Consider the following 20,088-nt stretch of genomic DNA (forward strand, 5'->3'; position numbering starts at 1 on the left):
TGTTCCCAATCAAAAGTTAGCATTTATTAAATGTATTAAGGGCAACAAAAACCAATGTTATCCTATGGGAGCGGTAGGCCTGACAGTAGTGAAAAACAAATGTAGGCATTTTTCACTACCAACACATGTAAAACATAAGTCTACATGTTCAACCTTTTAATTACAATGCACCCTGCCCTAAGGACTGATTGGGGTATACCTTAGGGGTGACATATGCAATAAAAGGGGATTTTAGGGCTTGGCTAGAGGGTTTTATTGTCAGGTTGAATTGGCAGTTTAAAACTGAATTCAGGCTGCATTGGCAGGCCTGTGACATGTTTTAAGAGGCTACTTAAGTGGATGGCGCACTAAGTGCTGCAGGCCCACTAGTAGCATTTAATGTACCAGCCCTGAATAAATAATTGGTACACAACTCTACAAGCAACTTATAATGAAAGTAAATATGCCAATCAGGTGTAAACCAATGTTACCATGTTTTAGGGAGTGAGCACAGGCACTTTAGCACTGGATTGCTCTTCCATGTCTGGATTGTGCTTCCTTTCCTTTGGACAGGAAACATAATTGAGTCCCCTCAGGAACTATCATCATATTAAGTAGTTCTTTTTTTTAGGCACTCAAATTAGTAACCGCCTTTCAGGACTCTGCTCTGCTGCGGGCCTCAGTGGTTTTGCTGTCACGTGGGATTCTAGGTCTTGATTAGGATGCATTGTGTGCACTTACAATATTAGAATTTTATCTTCTGTGATTTGACTTTTCTTCACAAAATTTCAGTGGTTATTGTTTCAGCTGGGATTCTAGGTGTTAGACAAAAAGCTAATATTTTTTTAACTTAAGGAATACAAGAAAGCAAATTTCTGTGCTTTAACGATTTTCTTAGGTATTTTCAGTTGGTTTTTAACCGCTGGGATTCTAAGTATTATATATTCAGAGGATGTAAGCGGTGTAAGCCCACCAATGACCCACTCTGCCTCTCTAAATACACCTAACCACTGATTCTCTCCCCATCTTCTCTACATAATAGCTCTACTTCCTTCTCACCAGCCAACCACACTCTCTTCAATTAGTTTTCTATCACCCTATTACCGTGTCCATCTGCATTAGCCCCTATTGACTTGATACACCTACTTTGACTGAGAGCACTCCTACATTGTCCACTTTTCACCCCTCTTAAAACTGAGCCACCCTCAAGCATCTCCTCTTTCACCTCCTTTCGGGTACTTAAGAATAGTTCAGCATCAGATTCCAATGCACTTTACTCATTCCCAATACCCATTGTGTGGCACTATAAAAAAAGGCACTCCCTTTTGGCCTTTATTTCTTCAAAACTGTCCCATATCATCACTATGGATAACCTTTCTTATCCACATCATATAGTAATACTGGACTGTCTTAATCAATGACATTTATGTTATGTTATTTTTATATAGCGCAAATCACCAACCGGTCTCTCAGCGCTTCTAGAGAGTGAGCAAGTCACTAGAGCAGAAATAATTGGCAGCGGCGGGTGCAGAGATTACGCAGTTTTTAGTGCCTCTCTGAACAGGAAGGTCTTTAAGAGCTTCCTAAAGAGGAGCAAAACCGGTTCCTTTCGCAGGTACTCCAGCAGATCATTCCAGGCCTGCAGGAGGAGGACAGAAAACGCTCTACCCCTTTGGATTTAGAGCTGTACCTGGGTGGAATTAGCCTACATGCCTCAGATGATCGTAGGACCCGACTGGGAACATACTTCGTCAAACGATCTTTATATATTTCGGTGCCTCACCATAGATTTCCTTGTGAGCGATACAAAGACCCTTAAACTGCACTCGCTGTTTAATAGGCAACCTGTGCAATTTATGTAACAGAGGGGTGGCTTGTGTCCTCCTAGGGAGTCCAAAAATGAGCCTAGCTGCATCATTTTGTACAACTTGCAGTCTCCTAAGGAGCTTCTGGGGAAGGCCAAGGTAAAGGGCATTCCCGTAGTCTAGCCGAGAGATGACAATGGCGGAGACAATTGACTGTAGTGCGATGTAGATAGGAGGGAAACAAGTTTCCGTAACTGCCTAAGTACAGCCGTACAGATTCCCACTACAGAGGAGACCTGACAAGACATAGACAATTCCGAATCAATTTTCAGCCCCAAGCTTTTTACCGCTGGGACTGGTACTGGGACCACTCCCAATTCTGAGGGCCAAAAAAGATCACACCATGGGCTATTTGTTGGAAGAACGAGCACTTCGGTTTTATCTGGATTTATTTTCAAAGAATTGGCTGCCATCCAATTTACAGTGAACATGAGCAGATTTTTTTCCTGAATTCTGGGCCTGACAAGTGTTATTAAGCCGGACAAGAAGTTGAGTGTCATCGGCATAATTAAAGACCTGACAATCCATATGGGTCAAGGCCTCCACCAAGGGTGGTAGATAGATGTTGAAAAGAAGCGGAGATAAATCAGAGCCCTGGGGTACTCCACAGGATAGGGAGCCCAGATCTGACAGCTGTTCACCCTATTGAACTCTATGTCTACCTATAAGTTCCTCTAGCTAAGCCACACCTCGCAAGGTGTTCCTCGACCTATGCACCTTACCATACTACCACCTCAAATCAATCAATCAATCAATCATAGGCATTTATACCGCGCACTACTCACCCGGAGGGTCTCAAGGCGCTAGGGGGGGGGTCCGCTACTGCTCGAACAGCCAGGTCTTGAGCTTCTTCCTGAAGGAGAGGTGGTCTTGGGTCAAGCGTAGGTCGGTCGGGAGGGAGTTCCAGGTCTTGGCGGCCAGGTGGGAGAAGGACCTTCCTCCTGTTGTCGCTCTTCGGATGCGGGGGACGGCGGCGAGGGCGTGACTGGTCGAGCGGAGATGGCGTTTGGGAGCGTAGAAGTTGAGGCGGCTGTTGAGGTAAGTCGGGCCTTGGTTGTGCAGGGCTTTGTGTGCATGGGTGAGGAGCCGGAAGGTGATTCTCTTGTTGATCGGGAGCCAGTGCAGGTCTCTTAGGTGTCTGGAGATGTGGCTTCGTCTGGGGACGTCGAGGATGAGTCTCGCCGAGGCGTTTTGGATACGCTGGAGTCTCTTCTGGAGCTTGGCGGTGGTTCCGGCGTAGAGGGCGTTGTCGTTGTCCAGACGGCTGGTGACGAGGGCCTGGGTGACCGTCTTCTTGGTCTCGGTGGGGATCCACCGGAAGATCTTACGTAGCATGCGCAGGATGTTGAAACAGGACGAGGAGACGGCGTTGACTTGTCTGGTCATGGAGAGGGAGGAGTCCAGGATGAAGCCCAGGTTGCGTGCATGGTCTGTCGGTTTGGGTGCGTTGCCCAGGGCGGGGGGCCACCAGGAGTCGTCCCAGGCGGAGGGTGAGGAGCCCAGGATGAGGACTTCCGTCTTGTCTGTGTTCAGTTTCAGGCGGCTGGTCGTCATCCACTCGGCCACGTCTTTCATCCCTTCGTGTAGGTTGGCTCTGGCGGCGGCGGGGTCGTTGGTCAGGGAGAGGATTAGCTGGGTGTCATCGGCGTAGGAGATGATGTTCAGGTTGTGTTGGCGTGCGATGGCCGCAAGGGGGCTCATGTAGACATTGAAGAGGGTGGGTCTGAGCGAGGAGCCCTGAGGGACGCCGCAGATGACTTCCGTGGCTTCTGATCTGAACGGGGGGAGGCGGACTCTCTGTGTCCTTCCGGCGAGGAAGGAGATGATCCATTCCAGTGCCTTCTCCTCGATTCCGACATTGCCGAGGCGCTGTACTAGGGTGCGGTGGAAGACAGTGTCGAATGCCTCGGAGAGGTCCAGGAGGATGAGGGCCGCTGTTTCTCCGTTGTCCAGCAGGGTTCGGATGTCGTCAGTGGCAGCGATGAGGGCGGTCTCGGTGCTGTGGTTGGCCCGGAAGCCTGACTGAGATGGGTCGAGGGATCCAGTCGTCTCGAGGAAGGCTGCCAGTTGCTTGTTGACGGTCTCCTCGATGACTTTGGCTGGAAACGGGAGGAGCGAGATGGGGTGGTAGTTCTTGAGTTCGGTGGGGTCCGCCGTTGATTTCTTTAGTAGAGCGCTGAGTTTGCCGTGCTTCCAGCTCTCAGGGAAGGTAGCGGTGTCGAAGGAGGTGTTGATGATGTCCCGCAGGTGGGGCGCGATGACAGCGTCGGTCTTGTTGAAGACGTGGTGGGGACAGGGGTCGGTTGGAGATCCGGAGTGGATGGAGTTCATCGTGCTGATGGTGTCTTCGAGGTTGATCGGTGTCCAGGCGTTGAGGGTGGTGGTGGGGGGCGTTGGTGTGGTCGTGGGGAGCGGTATTTGTGTGTTGAAGCTGTTGTGTATGTCAGCGATCTTGTTGTGGAAGTAGGAGGCGAGGGAGTTGCAGAGGTCTTGCGATGGGGTGATGTCGTTGGTTCCGGCGTTGGGGTTGGAGAGCTCTCTCACGATGTTGAAGAGTTCCTTGCTGTTGTGTGCGTTGTTGTCCAGCCGGTCCTTGAATGCTGTTTTCTTGGTGGCGTGGATCAGTTGGTGGTGCTTTCGGGTGGCGAGCTTGAGGGTCGTCATGTTGTCCGGTGTAGGGTCTTTTCTCCAGGCTTTCTCGAGGGCACGGCAGTTCTTCTTGGAGCTCTTGAGTTCGTCGGTGAACCACGGGGCCTTCTTGCTTCCGGGTCTGCTGGGCGGGGTCCTCAGAGGGGCGAGTTCGGCCGTGCAGGTGCAGATCCATTTCGTGAGGTTGTCGGCGGCTTGGCTGGGGTTCGCTGAGCTGGCGGGAGGGTGCTGGTTTAGGGATGCGGCGAGTTGGTCGGCTGTGATCTTGTTCCAGCTTCTTCGTGCAGCCTGTTGCTGGTGGTGGTGGACCGTGGTCCTTCTGAAGGTGAAGTGGATGCAGCTGTGGTCCGTCCAGTGGAGTCCAGTGGCGTGGCTGAAGGCGATGTCTTTGCTGGACGAGAAGACGGCGTCGAGTGTGTGTCCGGCGAGGTGGGTGGGGGTGGTCACCAGCTGCTTGAGTCCGAGGGTGGCGAGGTTGTCAAGCAGGGTGGTGGTGTTGCGGTCGTTGTTGTTCTCCAGGTGGAAGTTGATGTCCCATTCATCCTTGCGCCACTAATCCTAAACTTCCTCTAGTGCAAATTAGCCCCATGGGTTCGCATCACAGCAGATCTGGCTCCTTGTCAATCAACAAAAAATGAACATTTAAAACGTGATCTTTGACACATCATCTAACCTCCTATGTATTATAGGAACCTAGCTCAGATATTAAACCCTTTCAGTTTGACTTTATACCATTAGATCGGGATCCAGAATCTTATAAGACCACCTAAAAAAAGACAGATTTTGCCTTAGAGTTATCTTCAAAAATACCCTAAAGAAAAAAACTGTTGAAGAAATTAGCAAACGCTAATCTATTTACATATGGGGCTCTCGCTCCCCCACATTCTCTTGTTCATTTTTACTGAGGTACAGACAATCACATGGCCAATAAAACAGTCACTGATGCCATGCCAGAGCTCACAGAAAACAACATCAATATCTGCATCCTAAGTGACTTGAATATCTGGTTCATCAACTCAGCTCAGATAAAGATGATGCTATCAGGTCTAGAAGCCCTCAACTTCTACCATCGTGTGTTGGAATTGACACATGTACAGGACACACCTTGTACATAATTCTCCAGATACCATGGGTAATAGGAAAATTTCCAATAACCTGGTTTCAAATCACCTCACCTCCTTCCCTATCAACCTTACAACCAGATGTACTCCAACAGGAAAAGTGTTAAACAAAGTACCTATACAGAACTGAGGAAAGTCAAACTATTAGTCACGTCAAAGGTGGACCAGTTCTACAACGAGTTTAAAAGAATGTTTGACACACAACTGCCAAAGAAGATGTTCACCTGCCCTAAGCACAAATTGACTATTTAAGTCAATGAAAAGCAAAACATGGTAAAAATAGAACAATGTGCACTACACCATCAACAGGGTCACTCAAAAACAATATCCATATTCAGCACCACACCAGGGTGCACAAATAATGCATAAAAAATGCAAAGAGGAGTGTGACCATGGCAGTTGTTTGAGCAAATATGTCTCTTTCTTACTTCCCCTTGCTGCTCAAGATGTTCCCAATTCATGTTCTTGAAAATTATATTGCTGGGTCACAGTCATTGGTAAATGAAGACAGAGAAGATATATCATAATATCTGGGCTAAAAAGCTACATTAGTGGCCAGGAGGTGTGAACGCCCTGAAATGGACCTGGTTGGTGCCCCATAAACCATCAACAAAATGTTGGCTATAATGAAGCAAAGAAGATGACGGCCTGGGCTTGGTTGTGTCAATTTGCTGACCGTGAGTAGACAGCACTGAGCTGAGCTGTCTTGTGCCTCAGGCCCAAAAGGACATCTGCTGCACTGTGATTGACAGACATTGTTACCTGGCTTTGTAAAAACCCACAAAACTAGATGGATGATGCAAAGGAAGCCTAAATGAGTGATTGAGTAGGGCTCAAGAGACTGATTCCCATTATTGTGTATGAGCATGCATGACCAGCAATGAAATGCAAACCCAACACTACCTACTACAGATGATCTGAATGCACAAACAAAGTCTGATGATAAACCACTTCTCACGACTCCCTGGTAATTTAGTTGAACTCATGACTAGTTGAATGAATGAATGAATGAATTACGCACTTGTATAGCGCATGGCTACCCGAGGGCATCCCAGCGCTTCCAACTCAGTCAAACTCCAAGATTCAAACAAACAGGAAGGTCTTTAACAATTTTCTGAATCTTAAGTGATTTGCTTCCATTCTGATTGCTTCGGGAAGGGTATTCCAAAGATTTGTAGCTTGTAAGGAAAAGCGTCTCCCTCCGGTACGCACTCTCCTTGTCTTGGGGACCGCTAACAAGTTTTTGTTAGTGGATCTCAGGGTCCGCTTGGGAGCATATGGGCAGAGCATGGATTGGATAAGGGCAGGTCCGGTTTTATTAACTGCCTTATGTACCATAGTCAGAGCTTTAAATTCCACTCTTTGTTTCACTGGTAGCCAGTGAAGCTGGCGCAGACCAGGCTTGGCAGATGACCTACGCGGGACATTCAGCAGCATTCGTGCTGCACAGTTCTGTACTGTCTGTAAAATTCTGATTGTCCCTAATGGGGCACCGAGATATAGTGCATTAGCATAATCCAAACGTGTCAGGATCAGCGCTTGCACCAAGATCTTCCTAGCTTCGAAAGGAAGAAGCCTAACAATTTTCCTCAGTAGCCTGATATAGGCAAAGCAGGTACCTGCAACCCTCCGGGCCTGTGCCGCAAAATTAAGAGCCGGGTCTAGCCAGACCCCCAAGCTTTTAATTTTTTCCTTTGGTAGAGGTGGCTGGCCAAGCCTAGAAGGCCACCAACTTTCCACAGTGGTGGGTGGGTTGTATCCCAGCATCATCACCTCCGTTTTTGCGCCATTTAACTTTAAAAAGGATTTATCCATCCAGTCATAGATCTTATCAAGACAGGTGGTAAGATTTTCATACGGGGCGGCTTGGGTGGTCAGGGAGATGATGAGCTGGGTATCGTCTGCATATGTCACCAGCTGTACCCCCCAGGGCAGCACCACCTCAGCCAATGGCCTCATGTATATATTAAATAAGGTAGGGCTGAGGGAGGAGCCCTGGGGAACCCCACACTGTAGACACATTTGGGGGGAGGATACATTATCCTCAACCACAGCAAACGATCTATCGGACAGGAAGGAGCACAGCCAATTGAGCGCCTGGCCCGTGACACCTACTTCTCTTAGCCTCTGAATCAGAATGGAATGATTCACGGTGTCAAAGGCCGCGCTCAGATCTAAAAGTAATATGGCTGCACAACTTCCACTGTCCATGATCTTCCTTGTTTCCTCCACCACTGTAACCAAGGCTATTTCTGTACCCAGATTGCTTCTAAAGCCTGTCTGTGTAGGGTGCAGAGAGTTACTGTTCTCCAAAAAGGAGGAGAGCACGGAATTTACATGCTTCTCAGCAAGTTTGCTAACAGTTGGTAAAAGGGATATTGGACGGTAGTTTGCCCAGTCATCCGGATTCAGGTTAGGTTTTTTTAGCAAGGCCCTCACTCTTGCCTGTTTCCAGGAGGGGGGCACTACGCCTGCTATAAGGGAGGAGTTAATCACTTTTTACAGACTCTGCCCCTGAGGAAGGGCCAAGGGGCCCGAAATGCATAGGGCATCACAAAGAAATGTATAATATGTTCATGTATGAACCGAGAATGTGAAACTATTATCCAATGATATATGTAATTGGTGTGAATAAGTGACTTCTTCTTTTTGTGTAAAGAACCAAGTAAAAAGGTTATTCATGAAATGGTTTTTTTATTTGATAATGTTGATTCAACAATAAGATGGTATGTAATTTTGGTTTAGTAAAGTACACTATTTAAACAGTAGCATCCCAGCAGGCAGTGCAACTGTGCGCATTAGGACAAGCGGTTACGCTTGTAATATTTTTGTTATTGAATAGCACATTATGGAGATTGTGCTAACCTATGCAGCACGCATTAAGTAACAGTATAAATTCAAAACATTTTTCTTAAAAGACAGGTGTGCCCAGCCTCCACTTTAATTCTTCTAGGAGTTAATCACCTCCCTGATCACTGGAGTCACAGTATCAGACACCAGATTCAATATAGTTGGAGGTGCGGGGTCTAGAGGAGAGCCAGATTTAAGATTCTTTAGAAGCATTTTGGTGGTCGAGCAGTCCAACAGATCAAAATGCTCGAGTTCATTTACACCTGCATAGGAGGGGCCGATGGATTCAGTGGGAGAATGTTGAAAGGAAGAAAATATATTAGCCACCTTTGTGGAAAAGAAGTTAGCAAGTTCATTACAGCGTGTAATTGCTTGGCCGGGGTCAGCTATGGGCACAGGGGGAGCAACAAGAGAATTAAAAATTTAAAAGATTTCTCTGGGTGCATTAGCTGCAGCACTGATTTTTATCTGGAAGTAGTTAGATTGTGTATTTTTTATTTCCTGTTTGTACTTCCTTAAAGCTAATCTATAGCTCTCCTTACTGGTTGCCGTATAATCTTTCCTCCAGCTTCTTTCTTGTTGTTTGCACAGCAATTTGAGAGCTTTCAGCTCAGGGGTGTACCAAGGTTTTTTATTTCCACCACTTCTGTGGGATAGATTGCTTTTGGGAAGGGTAAGGTCCAAAGATGCCTCCACCCATTGTTTAAACCGTGCATCGGCCTCCAAAGGATCATTCGTTATAGCGGGTAATGTTTCTTTCAAACTCTTGTTCCAGCTTTCTATTGGGAGTTTGGACCAGACTCGAGTTGTCCGTTTGGAAACACTAGCCGGTTCCTGCTGTTTCTCCGGGGTCAGGGAGAAAAGTAGTAATGAATGATCGGACCAGGGAATCCTAATGGACTTATCAAAACTAAGGGTATCCATATTAGTGTGGCAATGATCTAAGGTATGTCCTGCTTTATGCGTTGGACCTGTAACTATTTGCTTCAACTGGAATACTTCCAAATTGGAAGTCAGGTTACGACAAGCTAGAGAGTCAGACTCATCGAAATAGATGTTAAAGTCACCTAAAATGGTGAAATTGGGAGCAAAGCTTGCGTAATTTATTGCAGTAGTCGAAAGATCCTCACAAAATTGGCCGTACGGGCCTGGAGGTCTATAAAGCAACAATCCAGAAAAGGTGCAGGTAGAGGAAAATAAGATCGCAAACTTCAGGCATTCAGCTCCTGAGATTGTAATTTCTTCTATTCTACAGATCAGTGTTTTCCTGTAAATAATGGCGATGCCTCCACCCCGGCCCAGTGGGCGATCTTGCCTCAACATAGCGAAGTTAGAAGGAGGAGCCTGTATAATATCCGGCTCTGAGCTGTCATCCATCCATGTCTCCGACAGGAAGAGTACATCAAGGTCTCGTTCCTCCAGGAGCATGTGGAGCTCAATCGCATGTTTCGGTAAAGATCTACAATTCAATAATGCAAGGCGAAACAAAAGGGAGGTATCCTCTCTCCCCCAGGAGTTGGTCAAGTTATAGTTACATCCTGAACATGGTTTCCAAGTCCTTGAGTATGTGTCGAACTTGGTACAGAGAGAGCGTTCCCTCCCCTTTAGGGCATATAACTCATCACGACTATACCTTATAACGGGGACTGCAGGATTTGGTCGAGCAGAGTACCTGACCCCTGGGCCCGTCCTGGCCCGGACGGGCCCAGACGGGCCCAGACGGGCCCAGACGGGCAGGACTCTGGCATGACTCCGGCGTGCATCCGGCGCGTCCGCAAACCGCGTCCGCAAACCGCGTCCGCTACGCGGAGTAGGCCCTTCCCATTTTATAGAGAGCTAGAGCGCGTCAGGGCGCCACCACCCTCAATATGGCCGCTGTAACGCCTTCACCTCCCCGGGACCAACTCTCTGCGTCGATAATCAGCTGAGAGTGGCCCAGGCGGTAGTGGGATGAAGGGAGAGTCGGGTCCAGTGAAAACCGCTTTCTAAATGAAGCGGAGGTAAGTTTCGCACACAATTCTTAAAAACGACCTAAAATAGCTTTTCCAATCAAGCATTAATCTATTATCACAATAAAAAGGACAGAGCTTAAAGAACCTCTGGCTTTCCGCCTCAGAGGGTGAAAGAGTTATGCTGCGCGTCACAACAAGCCCCTTTTATAGAGAGCTAGAGCGCGTCAGGGCGCCACCACCCTCAATATGGCCGCTGTAACGCCTTCACCTCCCCGGGACCAACTCTCTGCGTCGATAATCAGCTGAGAGTGGCCCAGGCGGTAGTGGGATGAAGGGAGAGTCGGGTCCAGTGAAAACCGCTTTCTAAATGAAGCGGAGGTAAGTTTCACACACAATTCTTAAAAACGACCTAAAATAGCTTTTCCAATCAAGCATTAATCTATTATCACAATAAAAAGGACAGAGCTTAAAGAACCTCCGGCTTAAACCAAAACTTAGAACTTAAGGATTGATGTATGTGAAGTAGCCTTTCCCTTCTTCTTTGTGTGTAGGTATGAGCATGACAACAAAAGGTTAGAACATGCATGGGATTTTGAAAACAGAGTGGTGCAGCTCATGTACTAAATAATAATTGAGGACAAATGATCTATGCCACATCAATGCCTTCTAGAAAAATACACAGAAGGGCCTCCTTCCCTAACTATCAAGCACCAAAAAGACTTGCCAGTGACACAGGGCGATACTAAAGAGGGGATGGAGTCAGCTCTGCCTCCCTTCCCAATCTATTTCTTAATATAGCCGTCACAAAAAGCAGACATACTAAACATCGTACAGGTTTCTAAAGAAAGAGCTGAGGGAATAACTCAAAAGGGACTTTGACAAGCGTCTGCAAGAATTAAGGTCAGCTTTGAGCACCAAAATCAGTAATCTGCCACAAAATGCAGACTCAATGGGAACTAGAATACTTGAGGTTGAAAACAGATGTTCTTGAAGCATGTAATGTAGGCTCTAAACATCAACGACAATTCACTGCCTCAAGGTGCTCCTGTTGAAAATGGAAGAAGTAGATCATGTCACAATAACCTTTGCATTGAAGACCTGAAAGAAGGTGCAGCAGGTACAGATTCAACAGTCTTTGTGTTGATCTATTCTCATTTGTGCTGGGGATAGACACAGAAAAATCTGCCAGGGAAACTATAAAACCATGTGATTTAAGGGTCAACTTCCATTACTAAACTGAAAAAGATGAGGTGTTAGAGGTTACAAGGAAACTGAGCAATCTGTGCATTCAGACCTTCACCTGCACTGTTTTCAAAAATATTTCTCAAACTAAGCTGCAGAGACAATCACCCCCTAAGTCCAATTCTGATAAAGTGAGATCCAAACAAACAATGCTACAAATTGACCTAGACATTTGGGATCATATTTGAATTTGGGTTGAGGTGTATTACTTTATGAACATAGCTGAAGTTGCAAGAATTGCAGGCAGTGAAGTAACATGTTGTGAATCCACAGCTGAGATTGCTGAAAATAAAAACAATCCAGGGCCTTCAGCAGAAGACTGAAATTACTCGAAAACTACAGAGATGAAGAGGTGGTCTCCAACATTAGTAGAAAATGCGATGGGGTGCAGTACTGCTTTGTTATTTTCACACTTTTCAGGAGAGACTGAGTGATCTTGTTATGCAGTGGACTTGGTGAAGGATGTACTCAAAAACTCTGGTCATTGTTACATATGTTTCTCTGATCATACTCCTTGCTAGGGCTTAGCTGGTGAGAAGAAATAATTAATCTCTGGGTCGTCTTCACATTTCACAACCCTTTATAGATCAAAATTCTGATAAAAAAATTATTTAACGTGGGCTGAGAATAACAAGAAATTGTACTAGAAGAATCAGGCTATGCCCAGTACTGGTTTATCTAGATTTTACATGTTTTCTGTATTTTTTTTTAAACATATTTTGATTAAGTGTTTCAGTTGCCATATGGTACACGTCAAGTTTCAGTTATACATTCTTTATCACACTCATTCTGTATCGTCATAACGTCATACTTATACTATCAATTAAAAGAATGCCATGCGAATAACATTGTGAACATTCCCCTTAAAACCCCCAACACCCAGATTCCCACCTCCCTGCTGTAGATCCCTACTAGAGACGAAGGATTTAGTGTGATGATGCTTTAAAGTTACCCAAAATGTTATCCTATCTGTGCTATCTCCCACCCTGCTGCTCCAATCCTTAATTGTGCTCGGGTAAGTCTGAGTGAGCTAGGTGTCCCTCCCCAGACTGATTCTGTTGTGCCAGGCTCATCTGGTGAGACATCCCTGCTGGGTAGGACTCTCCTGATGAGAGTTCCGGGTCCTTTGTGATATCCACTAATGCCTCCCAAACTCTGGCTCTCTCTAATGAGACAATCTCCTGTCGGACCTTTCTAAGAAGAACCCTCCCCTCGCATCCCACCCATTTTCCGACTTCCTTTTCCATGTTGAAGGTCTGGGTCCTGCAGGGGACTTCCAATGTTGTGTTATTTCTCTATTAGACAATATCAACGCCAAGTCTTGGAGCTTGCTAGTGACCCATGTCTTGGAGTTATGAGGCAATAGTTCCAAGAGGCAGTGCGCCGGAGTGCCTGGAACTGGAAGGTCTATTATCTTCCCAATGACAGTAGTGATTTCATTCCAGTAGTTCTTTACCTCAGGATATGCCCAGAGCATATGAACGAGTTCTGCCCCCACTTCTCCACACCTTCTCTGTAGGAGAATTTTTAATTAGTCCCGGGGTGAGGTATGCAATATAAAAAAAATTAACCGGAATCAAGCATTCCTCTAAGTCCTAGTATATTTTCCCAAGATTTGTCTTCCAGGGGGGTGTTCAAGTTTAAATTGTTCTCTCTTTTTTTTTATATTTCTTTTTATTGAAGTAAAAAACAAATGAACATGTAAGAAAAAACAATGCAAGGCGTACGTACATAAATGTGTCACATCAATGCAAGGATAGGGACATACAGATGCAATTCAATCGACATAATCACGGGAGAGGCAAGGGAGAGGAAACTGAAACAGGAGAAATGCTTAAAGGGTTGCGGAGGGAACATCGGGTTGGGAGGGTAGCAGTTCAGTGTCTAAGTCCGCTTGGGGGGAAGTACATATCTCACCACGATACGAATTCCATTGATTCCAAACCTTCCCCCATTTTCGAGGTCTGCCACGGGCAACGTACACCGTCTTCTCTCTGAACATGCACCAATCCATGTTTTGTTCCCATGCCAGAACCGTGGGCGGCCTCTGGGCACCCCATAATTGGGCTATGTCTCTCTTGGCAATCATATTGCCCAGGGTTACCCATTGAAGCTGCGCCACATTGTAATCATTCGGGTCCCACGCGTTCAACAAGCACCGCCTAGCCTCAGGCATCGACTTCACACCTGTGACCTCACTCATAACTTCATGCACACGAGTCCAATAGCGCGCCACCGTAGGACATTCCCAGATTATGTGGAAAAGGGTACCCAAGAAGCCACAACCACGCCTACACAGCCCATCCAGAGAAAATCCCATGTGCACCAGACGCGGCCCTGTAACATAGACTCTGTGAAGAATTTTGAGTTGAACAAACCGAAGGCGTGCCGGAATTGCCACCTCCTTAGGAGAAGACACCGCCGCCTGCCAATCCTCATCATCCAGCTCCAAGCCATCACTAGTCCAAGCCTCTCGGAGGCGACATAGGAGGTCAACCCTGTTGTTTGTCAACTTTTTATATATTAACGAAATCGTGCTGTCTGGGACATACCCGTCCAGTATAGGGTCCTCGAGCGGGGATGCCTCCGGAATATCCGCACCCACTGGAAAAACAGATAGCAATGCGTGACGGATTTGCGCGTAACGAAAGTCATACTCTGCCTTCAGTTCCTCGAACGTCTTGACCCTGCCTTGGTTCACACATCAGCTACCCTGCAGATACCGATTACGTCCCACTTATCGAATCCCTTCGTTTTCCATAGAGACCCCAGTCTCTCAGCCGCAAACAACGGGGTCGCTCGAGTCAATGTATCCGTCCAACCCAGGGCAGCCGTGGCGCGATACCATACCTGTACTGCTATCCTTGTGGGGCCCGTGAGTGTCCTCCCCGCAGATCGTGCGTACAGAGCCCTGTAGTAGTCCCCGCCTGGCAACAACCACTTATGCATCTCAAACGCTGGATTTGGCGCAGGACCATAAGTACAGTGGTCAATCGCCCCCATCTGAGAGGCCCAATAATAAGGACGAATGTCAGGGAGCGCGATACCACTATCATACCACGGGAGCGTCATCTTCGCGACAGCAATACGGGGACGACCCCCCATAGCAATTGCCTCTGTAAACTCTCGACCGCCCAAAAGTAGCTAGCAGGCACAGGAAAGTGTTCTGCAACGTATATAAGAACCGGGGCAGCGACATCATCTTAAACAATGCCGCCCGTCCTAAAGGAGAGAGGGGGAGCCTACGCCAGGCGGCTACGTCAGACCTGAGGCGCTGAAGCGGCGGCAACAAATTACGCTCATAACGGAGTGCGGGGTCCAATGTAACAAAGATCCCCAAATACTTAAATCCTTTCCGCACCACCTGTGTAGGACACCCACGAGGCAAGAGGGGAGCGTCGCCCGAGAGAACATAGATACAAGATTTGGACCAGATAATGACAAGACCAGAATTTTTATGGAAAGAGTTCAGGACGTCAAACAAGACCACCAACGACTTCCGAGGGGACGTGAGATACAACAGGATATCGTCCGCGTACAATGACACACGGTCTTCAAAATCGGAAGTCCATCGAATGCCCTTCAAGGACGGCTCCCACCTCAGCCAGGCTGCCAGGGGTTCCAAGGCGAGAGCAAAAAGAAGCGGGGACAGGGGGCAACCCTGGCGCGTCCCTCTGCCAAGGGTAAATGGAGCGGAAACTCGACCGTTTACCACCACTTGAGCTAGAGGATCAGTGTAAAGCAACTTCACCCAGCTAATAAATACCGGGCCGAAACCGAACTTCGCGAGGGCCGCCCAAAGATACGGCCATTCCAGCGCATCAAACGCCATTGTGGCGTCCAAAGAAGCCAAAATGGTCGGCTCACGTAACGTCGCTGCCCTACCAAGGGCGCCGTGCAGGCGCCGGAGGTTCAGTGCCGTGTTGCGATGTGGTATAAAACCGGATTGGTCGGGGTGAACCAAGTCGCCGATGACGGTTATTAAGCGAGTAGCAAGCAATTTGGCCAGGATCTTAGGCTCGGCATTTAAGAGAGATATGGGTCTAAATGAGGTGCAACGGTCGCGCGGCCTCCCCTCCTTGTGTATTACAACAATAGAAGCCAGTCGTTGATCAGGAGGGAGGGAACCTAAATTGTTCTCTCTTGATGGGATATTTGGGATTGGGGAATGGGAGGGGGTGGATGTAAGAGTCAGTGTCCAGCTTAGACAGCTCCACATTTTATTCAGGTGACAATATGGATCCTGTCACTTGCCTGTGTGTTCCCTGAATGCACACTCTTGAGTATTGTGAAGAGTTTTTACATAAAGAAATTACCCCCGAGAAAGGGAAACGTTATGACGACAGAACCATAAAAATGCGACATTTATCAGAAATAGTGAGATACATTATAACATTATTTATGCCTGGTACTACACGATCACTAAGATTCACTACATATACCCCACAACCAGGCAAACTTGTTGAAGGGGATGCAGCGTGGTTGTAAATATATTTAAATAAATTTAGAACTGGAACTCTTCCTCTGTATGCTTTCACATCTCGGTGGAAACCGCCAGCACAAACTACAGAGTTCTGCCCAATGTGCATATCTAGACAAGAGTCAGTGGCGCACTTCATGTTTGAGTGCCGGGAGTATGCCCTACCACGGAAAAAATGGCTTAAACATCTGTGCCGCCTGTTGGGGACCAGGCACCATGTGGAGGCACTACGCATATTAATGTCAGACTCTCGTCCGCTCTACGTTTGTACTCTCTCTAAATTTTTATCATGGGCCTGGTGTATTAGAAGCAAAAGGCTTAAAGCAATTGTTTAATTCCTTTTTAATTAATTACCTATGAAACGCTTCTTTTATATGAAAATTAATATTATCTAAAGCTGACTGTAATTAAATTGTTGTATTTTTTCTTCATGTTTTTAAATCAAATGAATTTATGTATTTTTACTGTGAAGCTTTTATGATAACTTTTATTGAAATAAAGCCTTTTTGACTTGACTTGACTTGTAAATATATTTACAACCTGAGCTAACTCAGTTTTGGAGAGGTAGCCAAATAGTTACAGGAAATACTGGGTTGTCTTATACCTTTAGATCTAAGCCAAGGTTGAAGCCTATGTAGGGTATGCTAATTCTGGGGCTGCTATTTGGGATACACTTAGGGTTTCAACACGTGATACATGTTACTACATATAATGATTTTACTGTCGACTTTTACTTGAATAGTATAAAGGGATTATTATGTATATGTATTGGTCTACCATTACATTGAACTCTGACAACACATGACTAACAAGCAACTACTGGTATTAGTGCACTTGGTAGAGAAACCCTTCCTTTAATAATTTGTGAGCTGACATTACAAAGCCTACTACATACTTATAACCTAATATGAATGTCTGATTGTATGTTCAATTTAATCTCATCTACAATAAAAACGTGCACGTTTGTTTCTTGAAGGTTTAATGCTTATGCCATTAGAGAGATTTTCAACAACATTAATACTCTTTTACCGTCAGTCCCTTCTCTGTGCAGTCTGGATAATTGACAGTAATTTAGTTTAACAGTGAAGCTTCCCACAAGGCTAGCCCCAGTACATCAATGTCTGCCCCCGCAGAAAATGGTTGATTTTCCCATCTCATGTATTGGCTTTGCTTATAGTGGAGTGGCATTTGTTCTTTATCTATCTAATTGTGATATATTTATGTGTGTTATTTGCTCTTCTCAGGGTCAACCTTTATCATTTGCCTTTTCTTTCTTACCTTCCTGCATGCTGAACTCCAGAAGTAATGTCTCTCTCAATCACAGCAGGCTGTCTTTTTAGCTAGTTAACTATGATCAATCATGCCTTAATCACTGGTTTTCTACTAATGTGTGGCTATGGCTTCTAGATTTTAAAATATCACCTCTTCGGGACAGATGTGCAAAGCCATGTCGAGGTTGCAGAGCCTGTAAGTTCACAAAATCACTGAGAGCAAGGGTTATCATTCTTTCACACAGGGAAATGCAGCAAGTCACCTTGTCATGCTGCACTGCATGAAAAGGAAAGGGCATGAATGCACTGCATTTACCATTATATGGCTCAGTCCTGTCCTTTCCTAGCGATGGCCCACATTTGGCTACCTAGTACTAACACACGTACCCTTGAGTCATGTTGCAAGGATGCCTGCGTTGCAGGCAGGATTGTTTTTGCACAGGTCCTGAGGAGTATTTTCCTCTTTCTTTGAGTGCTGCAGAATACAGAGGAAAGATAAGGAGCAATAAAGCATGCACCGCCTTGTTATGCCTCACCAGTGGAGGCATAGCATTTTAACTTACACCCATGGAACACCTCCCTGCACAAAGTAACGCAAATCAGCAATTGCATCCCCATGCATCGTGCAGGGTGAGACAAAGCCTTGATAAATCTGGCCCATAGTTTGTGATGGTGTAAAGTGACTTTTTAAATTTACTTAACCTATTTTGCATTTTGGTAACATGTTACGAAGTCGCAAAACGAGCTGGAAAATAGATTGCCATTTGGAAGCGGCATATTTAGGTCATCCCTTCTAAATAGCAATTTGTTATGGTATGTATCTATGTTTTCAAATTCCAGTTGCAGAAACATTGAAAGGTTACTGACTCCCGAGTTGTGGTGGCAACACATTTGCAAAAGTGAAAGGTTTCCCTTGGGACTCCTTTTCGTTTGGGAATGTAAAAACAGTGTGTTGGGGAGTACGCAGTTGTCCAAGAGACCACTGCCAACTCTTAAACAAACTTAAATAAAACATCATCGTTTGTTTTTAAATGGAGCCTTTGTGGAAAATTGGCTGCATGTAAAAAATGTTTTGCTCTATTTAAACACAATCACAGTGGTCTGCTGACTCCAACAGGCCACAGTCCCTGCAATGGCATCCAATCATAGTGAGTTGCAATGTGTGACCTAGCACCAGAATAGAGGAGGCAGGTCAGATTGTGGCCCAGTATGATTTAGATTTTTGTAAAGTGATCTAATAGTAAACAGGTGACTTTGCTAAATTCTTTTCCATTCACAAAAATATTGTGATCACTTTTTGCAAAGATTAATTTTGCACATCACATTCCTAAATACATGGTCCTTCATACATGTTTGTGTCTCTAACTTCCCACTGCACTCTTAACAGGCCCATGTGGGCGTCATGTCACAAATGCCAAGGGTATTGCAAGTAACATTACAGACTCGTTGTCTAATAATGGCATCATGTAGTTGATTCTCTGTGACATCTTTAGACCTCACTGGCCTCATTTACTGGAAAGCAGCCAATGAAAAGCTAATTTTAGGCAACTACATTGGTAAATAGAGATCAAAGATTGTTAGAAATGGGGGTCTCCAGTTGGCAGAGGTAGGTACCTTTGTCCAAATAGGGACCCTCGCTTCTAATCAGGGTAAGGGGATACACACTTCAGATTACCCCTCCTCACCCCCTGGGTAGCTTAGCACGAGCAGACAGACATCTCAAAGGCAATCTATAAAGTATTTGCACTCAAAACACAGAGTATCACAGTGATAACAGTACAAATGGACACCACCCCAGTTTAGGAAAAATAATGTATCTTCATCTAAACTCAACAACCAAAACGACAATAATCCAACATACATGTAATAATATCACTTTAGAAAGGGTTCAAACAACTTGGTCCCTAGAAAACTATGGATGCATGATTTCTCACAAAGTGCCTGTAGATGTGTCAAAATTCACAGGGTCAAACAACTGCGGATATGGGAAGTGTTGAAAAACAAAGAGATGAGTCCGTTCCTGAGAGCATTTGGAGGCGATGCAACAGTTGTGCTGCACGCAGGAGAAGGGATGTGTCGAATCCGGTCTGTAGAAGCAAGAGATGCGTCGATTCCGAGATGGTTCTGGTCCACGGTTGATGCGCATGACATTTATTATTGAGTCCTTGCCCGGACATGCATGATGAGACTGCACATACTAATATGCACACATCTGGTTGGTGCATTGACAAGTTTTTAGCCTCGGTTTTCTGCCTGCACACATCCTCCATAGTTTTTCTGAGGGTTGCTATGTATCACCCACAGCCATTTTTCAGCCTTTTGACTCTTGCCACCCTTACTTCTTTAACTATACCTGGCATGTACTTTGTATGCACTTTGAATCCCCCCGGGTGATTGCTATGTCTCTTTTCATTGTTATGTAGAATCTGCGTTGACCATGCTACATGTTGCTATATGTTTTCTTAGATTTCCCTGAAGAAGGGTGCAATTAGCACCCGAAATGCATACAGATTTGTGAATGATAAGCTTGTAAATCCACGCTTCTTGGAAATTTCAGCAGTTCAAATGACATTGCTTTTGAATAAAAGAAGCAACGTACGTCGCTGGATGAATTGTTTTTATTATACATTAGTTTAAATTGCTTTCACATTTTTGCATGTATTGTAAATTTGTTATAAT

Source organism: Lissotriton helveticus, chromosome 1_1 (genome assembly GCF_964261635.1).
Source record: "Lissotriton helveticus chromosome 1_1, aLisHel1.1, whole genome shotgun sequence".
Classification (NCBI taxonomy): domain Eukaryota; kingdom Metazoa; phylum Chordata; class Amphibia; order Caudata; family Salamandridae; genus Lissotriton; species Lissotriton helveticus.